This window comes from Panthera tigris, chromosome A3 (genome assembly GCF_018350195.1).
Source record: "Panthera tigris isolate Pti1 chromosome A3, P.tigris_Pti1_mat1.1, whole genome shotgun sequence".
Taxonomy (NCBI): Eukaryota; Metazoa; Chordata; class Mammalia; order Carnivora; family Felidae; genus Panthera; species Panthera tigris.
The window spans coordinates 118,179,727-118,192,414 of NC_056662.1; the positions used below are offsets into that span (position 1 = coordinate 118,179,727).

General features: G+C 54.2%; 1 protein-coding gene and 1 long non-coding RNA gene across 2 annotated transcripts in view; one reads left to right on the forward strand and one right to left on the reverse strand.

Annotated features, from left to right (window-relative positions):
• Window positions 1-3,357, forward strand: part of LOC122237417 — a 32,895-nt gene extending 29,538 nt beyond the window's left edge. Inside the window, exon 5 of the long non-coding RNA XR_006215965.1 lies at window positions 2,821-3,357. This is a non-coding gene — a long non-coding RNA (uncharacterized LOC122237417). The remainder of the gene's footprint in view (window positions 1-2,820) is intronic.
• The window catches only part of KCNK3 (potassium two pore domain channel subfamily K member 3), a 35,296-nt gene that overhangs the window by 3,285 nt on the left and 19,323 nt on the right, over window positions 1-12,688 (reverse strand). The gene's annotated exons all lie outside the window — the stretch shown is intronic.

Consider the following 12,688-nt stretch of genomic DNA (forward strand, 5'->3'; position numbering starts at 1 on the left):
CCTGTCCCCCAGGCCAGCGCCGCACTGGGCGTGGGGGAGGGCATGGCACCGCGGGTGGGGCTAGACAGGGGTTAGGTAGCGTGGGCCCGGCCCCAGCCTGACGGCACGCTGGCTGTGTGACCTTGGGCACAGGCATTCCCCTCTCTGGACCTCCTTTGCCCTGTCTGCACTCTAGGGGTTTGAGCTACAGCTATTAATATCCAGCCTGGTTGCCCGACGCAACATGTAAGCTAGACACGTAAGTACTTCAGAACCTGTGGGGTTCGTGAAGAAGCAGGGGGGACGGGACCTCACAGGGAAAAGGCCGCCTGAGAGCGTGGTCCGGGGTGGGGGGCAACTGTGCGGGCTCAGCGAGAAGGACCCCCTCTCACTGCCACTGCCACCTCTCCCTGTGCTCGCTCAGAGGCTCTGACTTCAGGAAAACCCAGTGTCCACCATAGCTGCGCACAAAGTCCCCTAGCTGCAGAGAGGCCCTCCCTGGTCTCAGTACAGCCCACGTGCCAGCAGACATGTGGCCGGCCACCTTCTTCCCCTGGGCCTGTCCGCACAGGGCATCCGCCCTGCCCCTGCCGACTCAGATCTATCTTGAGTGTGCTCGTGCTTCCCCAGCTCCCGGCCGGAAGTGACAACTCCATTCCCTGCCTTCCCCCTGTTGGTGCTACGCGGTGGCACAGCCAGGTTTACCTGAAGGCTCTTCTCCAGCCAGAGCCTCATGCCCCACTCGACCCACTGTCCTGTCCAGGGTGTCCCCAGCCTAAATGTACCTCACCCTTGGGGTCAGATACCCCCCCAGGGCTCGTCGTCCCTCCCTGCCACAGGCTGAGGCTTGAGGTCTTATCCTCCAGACACATTTTGAACCTTAATCCTGAAAAACTTCCACAAGGCCATTCTTCTGACGATCTCTGTTTTATAGCTGAAAAGGGCTGGAGAGGCCTTGTGAGTTGGCCAAAGCCTCTAGGACTTTCTGACTCATCGCTCATTCCGATGCCTCAGAGCCGATTCATCACCCAGGAAGGGTGACCGGGATGGGAAACTGAGGCCCCGAGAGGGGAGCGTTCCACTAGGGGTTGCATCCTCGGGCACTGCTCCGAGATGGACGTGGCCCAGTGGCAACAGGAGTGTGACGCCGGGGAGCCAGATGCTTCTCCAAGTACCTGGCCCAGGGTCAGCACGGCCCCATCCCTTCATCTGTTTCCCTGTCACTGGGTGAAAGGGCAAGGGAGCTGTGAGGACCTGCTGACGTGGGTGCCCAGCTGGAAGCGGTGCCAGCTGGGGTGGAGCCACTCCCGGGGGGCCCTGGAACTTCTGGGAAGTAATTGGGAGTTTGGCAAGGCCTGTCTGCCTGCCAGCAGGCCCGCTGCCTGCCTGGTCCTTGCCCACATCAGGCGTGGGTTTTGAGAGAGGGGGCAAAAGATAACCCCAGTCTCCTCCCTGCTGTCCAGCTCTGTGAATCACTGGGCGAGGGGCTCCGTCTGTCCTTGTGTGTCACTGACACACACAGAAGCTGCTGATCCCCTGAGGACCCTCCCTCGCAGGACCTGGTGGACTGACCAGCCAGAACTCATCCCCCGATCATGAGACTCTAGCGGCTGCCTGTCAGAGCACTGACCGGGGCTGTCACTGCCCTCTCCTCTCCCAGCCACCTCTTCCTGAATCCACTAGACTTCTAGGTTCTCAGAGCCAGAAAATCCCTCAGTGATCATATGACCCAGTCCTTATGATGTAGAGATGAGGAAATAGAGGCCCAGAGAAGGAGAGTGATCTGTTCCAGGGCACACAGCCAGCGAATGGCAGAGCCAGGACTATAACCCAGGATACTCGGTTCCCAACGCAGTGCTCTGTCCTCTGCCCTCTGGCTCAGTGTGACCAAGGTTGACTTGTTCATTCAACAAGGGCCCAGCAGCCCCTGCTTAGGAGCAACTAGGCTAAGAGATGGCCCTGAAACCTGGCTGGAGGCATAGAATCTACCTGAGGAAGCCAGGTGGCTGGACATAAAATTAACTATGTGGTTAGACATAAATATTAATTTTGGCTATCTGGGGCAGCAGGAAAAATGAGAGGTGGGACAGGAAGCCCTAGGCCTCAGTTTCTTTGTTTTCCTCCTGGTATCACCAAGGACCTCAGAAACTGGCCGAAGCTGTCTCCCAGGGAAATGCAGGGGGTTAGGGCCTCTCCCTATAGCCTATTTCCTTCCAGTTAAAGCACAGATAGCCAGTCTGAATCCTTCGTGGTGGCCTTGGCCAGACCGGGCTCAGCTGCTGTTCCCCACTGATACCGTGTGCCCATCAGTCTGAGTGCTTGACCTCCTGCCCCTGGCCTAGCTGGCTACAAAGCCAGAACTCTGGCCACAGCCTTGGATGGAGGAAAAAAGCATGGGGCTAAGGAGGTGGGAGATCCAGGGGTCTGACCTGGCCCTGGCCAGAACTAGTTTTGTGTCTCGAGTTAGTCCTTTCCCCTCCCTGGTCCTCGACTTTCCTCCTTTGTGACATGCAGGATAGGGCAAGATAAAAGGTGTCTGTCAACTCCCCCTCCCCTTTATTATTTTTTGTATTAACCCACCCATTTGTAGATTCTAAATTTTGAAAGCCTTTATTTATGAAGCGCCACATGTCAATCAGTGTGGTGTAGCTCCTACAGAGAGTGGGCACTGAATAGATCATTGTGAAAGGAATAATTAATTCTTTCCCCACCAAAATTAATTAAGAACCCACCTGCCAATCAGAACTTCTGAATTAGCAGGGGCTAACTGATTCTAGAGACTGAATTAACTTATTGTTATGCTTTTGAAATACTAAAAACAGATATTTCTACTCTCTGCAGGGGATCTCGGCAGCTTACTGGCGTAGATGACGGCAGAGTGCCTGGAGCCAGACATATTTCAGCTTGGGCCAAGTAACGGAAGCTTCTAAGTGCCTCAGTCTCCGCATCTGTAAGATGGGAATAATGATTATACTTACCTCATAGAGTTGCTGTGGGGGATTTTGAGGCCTTGGCAGGCTTTGGATGCTTAGGACATTGGGATCGATGAATATTAATTATGAGTGTGAATATTTTGGGGAACATCAAGATTAGATGGTCTTTAAAGTTCCTTTTAGCACCAGCAGCCCATGATTAGTGTTTCCCAAAGTTAATTTCTTGGAACAGCAGTTCCATGGACTGTTCATAACTGTTGGATGAGGAGAGGGTTGCTTGGTTCAATTGGACTGGAGGAATGCTGAATTTCACAGGGTTTGTTGTCACTGGATTTAAGTGTAGGCTTTATCAGAGCTGTACATGTGCAAGGTTGGTCAAAGTTGGGGGAATGGGCTAAGTTTTTCCACTTATTTGGCCTTCGAGGGCTTTCCTCACCGTGCGTGTTGCTGGAAGTTTGGAAAATGCTCCGCTATAGCGTCTAGAACTTTAAGGTCTTCCTTCTAGGTCTCTGACTTTGAGATTCTCGGATGTCCAGTCCCTTCTGTAGATGAGAAACACACAGCCCTTGGCAATGCCTGGCTGCATCCCGTTTCCTGGTTCCCCATAGCCCTAGTTATCTAATGTAAATAAGGGCACCAGTGAGGCTAATGTTTGCCCTGAGGGAAGATGGATCTGACCTGTGGCCTCAGGCGCCCAAAGACGGTGAACTCTGGGCTAAGCTGGGCTGGTGCAGAGCTGGACATGGGGAGGGGGCCTGACCTTGGGAGCTGCTGCCTGGGTGTGGTGGGGCAGCCAGAGGGAAGTGGGGGCTCGAGGGAGACACCGGCAGCCAGCGGACAAGCTGCAGGACACGGGTGCCCCCCGAGGGAGGCCGGACTCTCCTGCGGGGTCCGCAGGGGGGCAGTCAGGCCTGAACCCGTGGGTCCCCTCAGAAAGGCCCACCGAACACCCTGCCTCCCCAGGGGCCTGAGGCGCAGACAGGGAGCCGCCCCCTTGGTCTGGAGATGCTATGGAGCCAGGAAGTGGGATAGGAGGCTCCGCAGGAGTCTAATTGGTGTGTTAAAGGAGATGAGGCGGAAGGAAGCTGGCAGGAGTGCCCAGGCTCTGGGGAGGAGGGAGGAGGCTGCCTGGTGGAGACAGGGAAGAGAATGCCTGCCTTCTCCTCTAGCCTTAGGGTCCAGCTCAGACAGCGCCTTTTCCAGAACTTTCCTGGATCCCTCACTGGAGCTGGAGGTTCCGCTCCCCTTGCCTGGCTGCAGTGCTCACCTTTCTGCCCTCAGCTCTGCAGGGCTCTGAGCTCCCAGGGGTCCAGCAAGTCCCCTCAGTGTCCGGTGCAAGGCCTGGTAGGAGCCGCTGCTCAGAAAATGCTGTTCAGGGGCATCTGGGTGACTCGGTCAGTTAAGCGTCCGACTCCTGATTTCGGCTCAGGTCATGATCTCAGGGTTTCATGGGTTTGGGCCCCGTATTCGGTTCTGAGCGGGCAGCGCAGAGCCTGCTTGGGATTCTCTCTCTCCCTCTCTCTGCTCCTTCCCCACTCATGCTGTCTCTCTCAAGATAAATAAATAAAACTTAAAAAAAAAAAAAAAGAAAATGCTGTTCAACCCAGGAAGCTGCTAAGTCTGGGGTACAGATGAGAGGAACCTCCCCTCAGCGGAGAGGGGAGGTGGCCTTGGCAGGAAGGCCTTTAGTGACTCACACCTCCTGTCCTTCCAGTGGCCCTGGGCCCCTGCAAAATGAGGTCAGCTTCAGGGGCCCAGGAGGAATCCCCCCTACCCTGGGCCTGGCCAGGCCCTGACTGAGGCCTGGGAAACCACCGGGGCCTCATGGACCTGGGTTGGGGGGAGGGACCAGTGTGCAGAGCTGGGTCTGGAGTTTGTCCCCTCCAGGCTAGAGCTCTCAGGAAGGACAGCTCTGAAGCACAGCACCCTCCCTCCCTCCATCCTGCCCCTTTCCAAGGCCTCTTTCCCATCTCCCCAGCCCCTCTTTCGGCTCTTCTCCCCATTCTGCACTGGCAGGTGCCCTTTTTACTCCTGCTTTCCAACCAGACTTTCCACCTGTAGGACCACTGCTCTCTCCTCTCTCTCTTTTAGCTGTACCCCATCCACAGGTGCCCCATTGCTGTGATTCAGGGTCCTCTGGTATAGGACAGCCCCCGCCACTCCCAGCCCCCACCCTCCCCAGGCCCACGTGGGACTAGGGGGAGCTGGGGGCGGGGAGGGTGCTGGTGTCATGGAAAATCCCTGCGGCAGCCAAGGTCAGTGTTTGCAGACACAGCCTGGCCTGGAGCCAGGCCTGCCTACCCGGCCAGCTCCCTCCGGCCTATCCCAGAGGCTGGCTTTGCACAGGGGCCCTCAGAGGCACCCCAGGGCTGCTCTGGGTACCTGGGGCTGCAGCGGCAATCAGTCCGGGAGGGTGAGAGACTATGTAGTTCAACACACTCATTTTATAGATGAGTAGACTGAGGCCCAGAGAGGGATGGAGACTGGCCCTAAGACATAGTGAGTCCCTCACAGAGCGAGGACGGGAATCTAGGGCCCCCTGTCCCTGTCAGTCCTCGCTGCAGAGGGGAACATCCCAAACTCTGTTCTGGTAGGCCAAGGAATAGGGAAGGCTGTTGTAAAACTCCATTAAATCAGGATCTAGCTTGAGGTGGGGCTAGACTTGAGGTTGGTGATGGGGCCAGAGTAAGTAGACTCTGATGATGAAACCGTGGTCCTTAACCTCAAAACACATTCTATCTGAAGTGAATCAGATGAAACATCTCAGTGGAAGCACTTCAATGTACCTTACAAAGAAGAGGCTATTATTACACACATTATTAAAATGTGTGGCAACGGTGGGAATTATCTTAGGAAGAACTTAAGACAGGGGCCGAGGGAAGGCTAGAGGTGGAGAACTTTAGTTAGCATATCAGGAGGGGCTTCATGGAGGAGGTGGTCTTTGCCCTGAGCTCTGAAGGATGGATGGGAAATGCAGGGTTCTGACCGAGGGGAGCTGCTGAAGCAAAGACACAATGCAAAGAGACACAGGGCACATAGGAGGCAGAGATAATATGCCTGTCCGAGGCTAGTGGGTATTCTCACAAAGGGAGAGGGGAGGGGGACCAACAGACTTTCAGGAAGGCAGCTTCATGATACATATCAAGAACCTTTAGAAACGTGTCTGCCCAGTGACCCTGGAGTGCCACTTCTAAGAATCTCTGCTGGGAAAATAACCAGAGATCGGAACAAAGATTTATGAACAAGGATGTTTATAGCAGCATTTTCATTGTGAAAAATTGTAAACAGTCCAAATGTTCACCAATAGGGTTTGGTTAAACATATTAAGGTGTGTTTATGTGGTGGGATATTGTGCAGCGATTAAATATACTCCTCAGCAGTCTCTTAATTACATAGAAAACCACCATAGAATGTTAAATAAAAATGGCAGGATACAACACTTTATGTATAATGGGATCCCACGCTAAATATAGAAATATAAAAAAATGTATCTACACACACCTGGAAAGAAATACACGAAAAAGCTCGGAGAGCTTATCTTTGAATCATGGGGCTCATGATTAATTTTAATTTGCTTTTATGTCTTGCATATTTTCTAAAAACTATTACTTTTATAAGTAGTTAGCAGTGAATATTGTAAATCTAACAGCAACAAAAACTCTGGATTTCTTGGAGCAGAAAGTTCACCTGAGCCGCATAGGTTGGTGAGGAGAGCAAGATAGGTGAAGGGTAGGGGCAGGAGTTCAAATCTCAACTTGGAGGCAATGAGGACCTGTTGATAGCTCCCGAGTAGGGGAGGGACATACCAAAGAGGTGTCTGTTTCCGGGGCAGGGGCAGGGGATGGTTGGCAGTAGGAGATGGGGGGGGCGTGGCAGGAGGTTTAATTAGGAGGCCTCTGCACGGTTCCGTTGTCAAGTGCTCAGGCCTAAACTGAGTTCAGTAGAACCCTAAACGAGAGTTCTACCCTTGTAGAGACATAGTGTGCGAGATGCTCTTGCATTTCTGGGTTTAAACTGTAAGCTCCATGTGGGCAGGGATTTTTGTCTCTTTTGTTACTACTATTTTCCCCACGTTCAGAAGAATGCTTGGCACATAGCTGGCACTTAATTAGTCTCTGTTGAATGAGTAAATTAAGGAAGGCTCAACACTGAGCCTGAGAGGCGAACGAGGTAGAGACAGGGAGGATGAACAGAGCGTGAGGTCCGCAGCGGGCTCTGCCACACATTAGGGCAGCGACTCCGGTTGTCCTTGGAAGCGCACTGACCTGGGGCTTATGGGGTCTGTTATAGGCCAGTCACTGTACCAGGTGGCTGTGGCCCAGGCCCGTGGCCTATCTGCATCCTTATGACCGATTGGACAGGACATGTGTGAACTCAGAGAACTTCTAACAGATTGGATTTGGGGGGGTTTTAATTAAATGAATTCACCACGGACAGTCTGGCACCGAGAAAGTAATTCTACAGCACAATTTAAAGCAGACTTGGCCACCTCAGCAGATGGCTGGAGATGCCAGTCCTCCTCTGTGGGCTTCTTGAAAGGCTGTGTCTATAACTTTGGCATCTGGCTGGCCTGAGTCCTACACTTAACACTCTCTGGCTCTTTCCGCTTTGCCCATGGAGGAGAAGCAGGCACATGTTGGCATTTCCGTGTCAGACTCCCCCCAAAGGGGTTGAACTGCCTCCAGCAAGAAGCCCTATTTTGTCATGAGGGTAACAGTGGCCCGCCCAGGTGTTCCCTGTTGGCTACACCATGCGTCCTGGAGTTGAGCCTGTGCAGAGCCTGGCTGCCTGAAAGCTCACCCTTTAGGCAGTGTTACAGGGGGCAGCATGGGCCCAGAGGGGCAAGGGTGCATGGAATTAAAAAGCACCCAACCAGGAGTCAGAGGCCTGGCTCCCATCCCAGCTCTTGCCAGTACCTTGCTGTAGGACAGGAGTTGGCAAACTTTCTTCTTTAAAGGGCCAGATAGTAAATATTTTAGGTCTCATAGTCTGTATGGCCTCTTGCAACTACTCAGCTCTGCCATTATATCGAGACGAAAGCCATAGACAATATGTAAATGAAGGGGTGTGGCCATGTTCCAACAAAACTTTATTTATAAAAATAGGTGGTGGGCCAAATTTGGTTTATGGGCCCTAGTTTGCGGAGTCTGCCGTAGGGCCTTTGTTAAGGCACATTGGCTTCCTGAGCCTCAGTTTTCATATCTGTCAAATGGGATGTTAGATCGGAAGGTTATTTCTTCTCTGACCATGTTATAGTTGAAGATTTAATAAATTGCTAGCTCCCCTTGTTCCATGTACCATGCACAGGCCCGGGGGCGAGGGCTGAGTTTTGAGCAGAGTCTGGAGCTCAAACCTGCATGTAAAATTGGGATCCGCGGCTCCTTGGAGGCCCCAGCTGCACCTGCACGTATGTGGATGCTGCTCATGCTTTTTTCTTCCTGATGGGTTTCTACTCTTCCATCCAAGCCCATCTCAAAAGTCACCCCCTCGGTGAAGCCTCCCTGATCCTACCCACCTGAACAAATCAGTGCTCAGAGCCCTTTATTCATCACTCAACACGCCTCAAACCTTCATCCCCTCAACCAGCAAACTTTTTGAGTCCTTAATACATGCAAGTGCTCTAAGTTCTAAAATAGTAATATGTTCTGTGTTTTACTTGTGCAGAGCTTTGTCATTTACAAAGCAGTTTCTTTACCTCCTATCGTTTGAGCTTGCACAGCAACCCTTAGGCGTTCTTCTTCTTTTCCTTCCTATTTTACAGATGTGAAAACTAAGGCTCAGAGAAGTAAAGGGTTTTATCTCTGGCCGTGGATGCTACAACCAAACTTGAAATTCAAAGGCAATTCTCTTTCCACTGCCCCAGGCTGCCCCAGAACTCTTCCACAGGAGTGAAAGTCAGAAGACCTGGCTGGGGTCTGGTTCGAGTTGTTCCACTGTGTAATCACAGGCAAGACTTTGCCCTTTTCTTGGCCTGGAGGCCCTCCTGTGGGAAATGAAGAAGCTAGAGATGTTCTTGAGGCCCTGTGACATTCTAGGATTCTGAACCTCCAGAGGGGACGTGCATCCTGCCCCACAAACAGTGGAGAAAGCACCGTTGGGTCCCCCAAACAATGGCACTGGGCCTCTGGGTGCACATCAGACGCACAGTCGCTGGGGCCCGCGTGTCCGCAGAGCTGTTCCAGTCCGCGCTGAGCAGATGCCGTGGGTTGCCTGAGAACGCTTTGCATTTTCCTGCAAGGGGGCCGGAGCTAGGCTGGCCTGGCCGGCAGTGCTCTGAATACGGCCCACAGCTGAGGCAGACTGAAGTCTGCGACCCCACCCCCATGCAGCCTCCTAGCACAGGAGGCCACATGGAGTCAGGGAGGAGATGACCACGTCTCCCTGTCTAGATCTCCCGGGGCTAACGTGGGCCAAGGCGTCAGGGAGTATTGTTGGTCCCCAGGCTCCCCCTACTGACTGCTGAGCCCCCAGGGGTCCCCAATAGACCCCCATCTAGCCCTGGAGTCCAGCCTCCTGGGCCCTGGAATCTTTGCTTCTTTTTACTTTTTTAGCTTCTTCTTTGCCTTTTCTTCCTTCTCTCTCTCTTTTTCCTCCTTCTTTCCTCCCCCTCCTCCTTTAAATTTTTTTTTAACATTTATTCATTTTTGAGAGACAGGGACAGAGCACAAGCAGGGGAGGGGCAGAGAGAGAGGAAGACACAGAATCGGAAGCGGGCTCCAGGCTCTGAGCTGTCAGCACAGAGCCCGATGCGGGCTTGGACCCGGGAACCGTGAGATCATGACCTGAGCCAAAGTCAGACGCTTAACCGACTGAGCCACCTAGGCGCCGCACCCCCCCCCCCCCGACTTTTCTCATTTTGTTTTCCCAGTAATAACAGTAATAATGACCAAGCTGACATCTATTGAGCATTGGTGTGCCAGGCACCGTACAAAGTGCTTCATGCACATCATTTACTTTCATCTGCACAAACCCTGTATGAGAGAGGTATTGTCTCCATTTCACAGGTGAGAAAACGGAGACACAGAAAGTTCCCGTTACTCACTTAAGACCACACAGCCGGTGAGTGGCCGAGTCGGGGCACAGATTCAGGCCTGTGGCCGTGCACAGTCTAGCCAACATTGACGGATTAGATGCTGCACTCTGGAAGGCAGGTGCCTGGGGTGTTCAGCTGAGGAGACTGAGCCTAGGGGCTGGGTGACTTGGACCAGGCCACACGGGCACGTGGCAGAGCCAGGCCTTCCCGCTCTTTCTTCCACGTCTCGGTGGCCTCCCGGGCTTCTGGACTGGGGTCAAAGCAGGTGCCCCCTCCAGGGCCTTCTTCCCATCCAGGCCCTTCTCCCAGGAGGCTGGGCCTTGCCGTGCCCCAGAAGATGCCCTCCTGGCCTGAGCCGGATGACAAGAGGCAGAGGGGAGCTCAGAGCCAGCCCTGGAAGAGGGGGACGTGGTGCCTACAGAGGCTGAGTGGGCGGCAGGGGACCCAGGAAGTCTGCAGCACCTGGCTGGTCTCAGGAATATCAGTTGGAAAATCGGAGGGGCAAAGATGGCTTCGTTCCCCTTAGCCTGTCTTAATTAATTGAGCAGATGTTTCTTAAGCATCCCCTGCTTTGAGCCAGCTACTCTGCTCCTTGCCAGGAGAGGACATGGAGTTGAGGGTGGCTCGGTCTTGCCCTCTGGGAAGAGAAGCAGGCGAGTGGGAGGCTGAGAGGAGACGGTCCCTGAAATAAAGACTTGCCCCAGGATGTGTGGAGTCTATGCCAGAGGCACCTTCCTGTGACAGGGGGACCCGGACAGGGGGATCCTGTGGGCACCCGGAAACCGGAGGGAGTTGAAAGGCACAGCAATCCTGCCAGCGCTCCTGTGGCTGGGAACATGGCACTCATGTTCCCTAAGGCCTCCAAAGGGTGTCCCCAGATACCTGGGTGTCTTGCTCAGGGCTGGAGTGAACACCTGGCTCATGCACGGAGGTGCCTGGCCCTTATTGTTGCCAGAAACTGGGCCAAGGTTACTGTCTGAGGCCATACTCTCTCTGTCCCCCTTTCTCCTCCTTGTCCTCCTCCTCCTTCTACCATTTACTCTTTTGTTTAAGTAAATTTTTAGTTTTAGCACATCCTCAATTTATAGACTTATGGTGAAGACCTTCCTCCCTTTTTCCACTCTCACCGACTCCCTGTGCCGATGCAACGCCGGCTGCTGTGTTCCTGCCCCCCTATCCCCTGCCTTCTCCCTCTTGAGGAGCCTTCTGAGGAACCTTCCTCCTGCTCTGGCCCCAAGAGCATCCCGTCCTCTCAGCTCTCCACACGGCGTCCGTCTCTGCCACTCTCTTGCCTCTCCTGGCGGACCCCGCCTGCCATATTGACCCAGCTCCTAACGCTCAGTGATGCCTCCGTGAGCAAAGCTTCATTTAGTCAAGTCTGCTTGCACGGAAAGCGGGGAGGGGGCCAGCTGGCCCGGGTGGTGCTGGACACTGGACAACGGTTTTTAAGAGGCGGTCAGGGCCCAGGCTCGGTCCCCTGGTGGAGACTTGCCTCCTGGCCCCCACTGTGTGAGGCTGAGTGTGGGGTGGCAGGTGGGAGTGGGGAGGGGGGGAGTGTGTGAGGAAGGAGGGAGAGCAAGGGAGGGCATTCCCAGGCCAGAGGGGAGCCTATGCTTTCTCTGCCCTTAGTGCCCCTACCGCTAACGCCAATCCAGCACCCTTACGTTAATTATCTCCAGTCCTCACCGTGACCTTCAAGGTAGGCACTGTTAGCTCCATTTTGATAAGGAAACTGAGGCTCAGGGAGGCTAAGGACCGATAAAAATTGGCAAAGCCAGGATTCGACATAGATCTTTTGGCTTTCGGAGTCCAGACACTCTTGGGTGTCCCTGGGACCGTGCACTTGGTTGACAGCTCATGGAAAACGTGGGCCATCATCCTAAGAGTACTGTAAATGCCTCAGGGCAGGACGGTGGGTGTTCAAACCATGTGAGGAGGGAAATGGTGTCCCTCCAAAGGCTGGTCCTTTCTGTCCCAGGGAGCAGCCCTCCGGAGGTCTCTTTGGAGACTCCTGGGATACTTCAATATGGCCCTGAGCAGGAAGTGGGGAGGGGGAGGCTGGAGGGCAAAGGGACAGGGCCCCAAGGAAGGCTGTCTTCGATGGACATGGCTGGAGTGCCTTCCCCCTTCCTGCAACAACCTTAGTTGAGGGCCTGGCCAGCCCCTTTGCCCCATGTGACCTCGGCCTAGCCTGCAGTTGGTTGGACGACTGATGGACACCTGATCCAAGAGGACCCAAACTGTCCGCTGGGCCGAGCCAGTCAGGTTATCTCTTTCAGGGACTGTGATTACAGGCTGACTGGCTGGTCAGCTTTGGGGAGCTGGGTTGCAGGGTTACAAAGAGCTGGGTCCTGGCTAGGACCACTGTGAGCTAAAGTCACGTGGGAGTCGGAGTTGCAGGGGAAGAGAAGCCAGGGTGGCTGGGTATAGCAGAGACAGGGGTGGCCCGAGAGAGGGAGGGAAAGGCCTGGGCTTTTGAATACTGGCCTTCACACTGGCAAAGCGCTGCTGGCCCAAAGGGGCTGGGCCTTGACTAAGCGCCAGCGGCTACAGATGGAGGGGCTGGGCTCCCAAGCACCAGACAAGGTGTGCCCTACAAGGTGAGCAGCACAGCGGGGGCCCTGGCTGAGTTTCAGGAGACCCACATGGGCACAGCACTCTACAGTGTTTAGGAACATTCCTGTTGATCCTTACAGCAGCCCTGTGTGGCCCTCTGGGCAGGAGTGGTCCACGTTCAACAGCT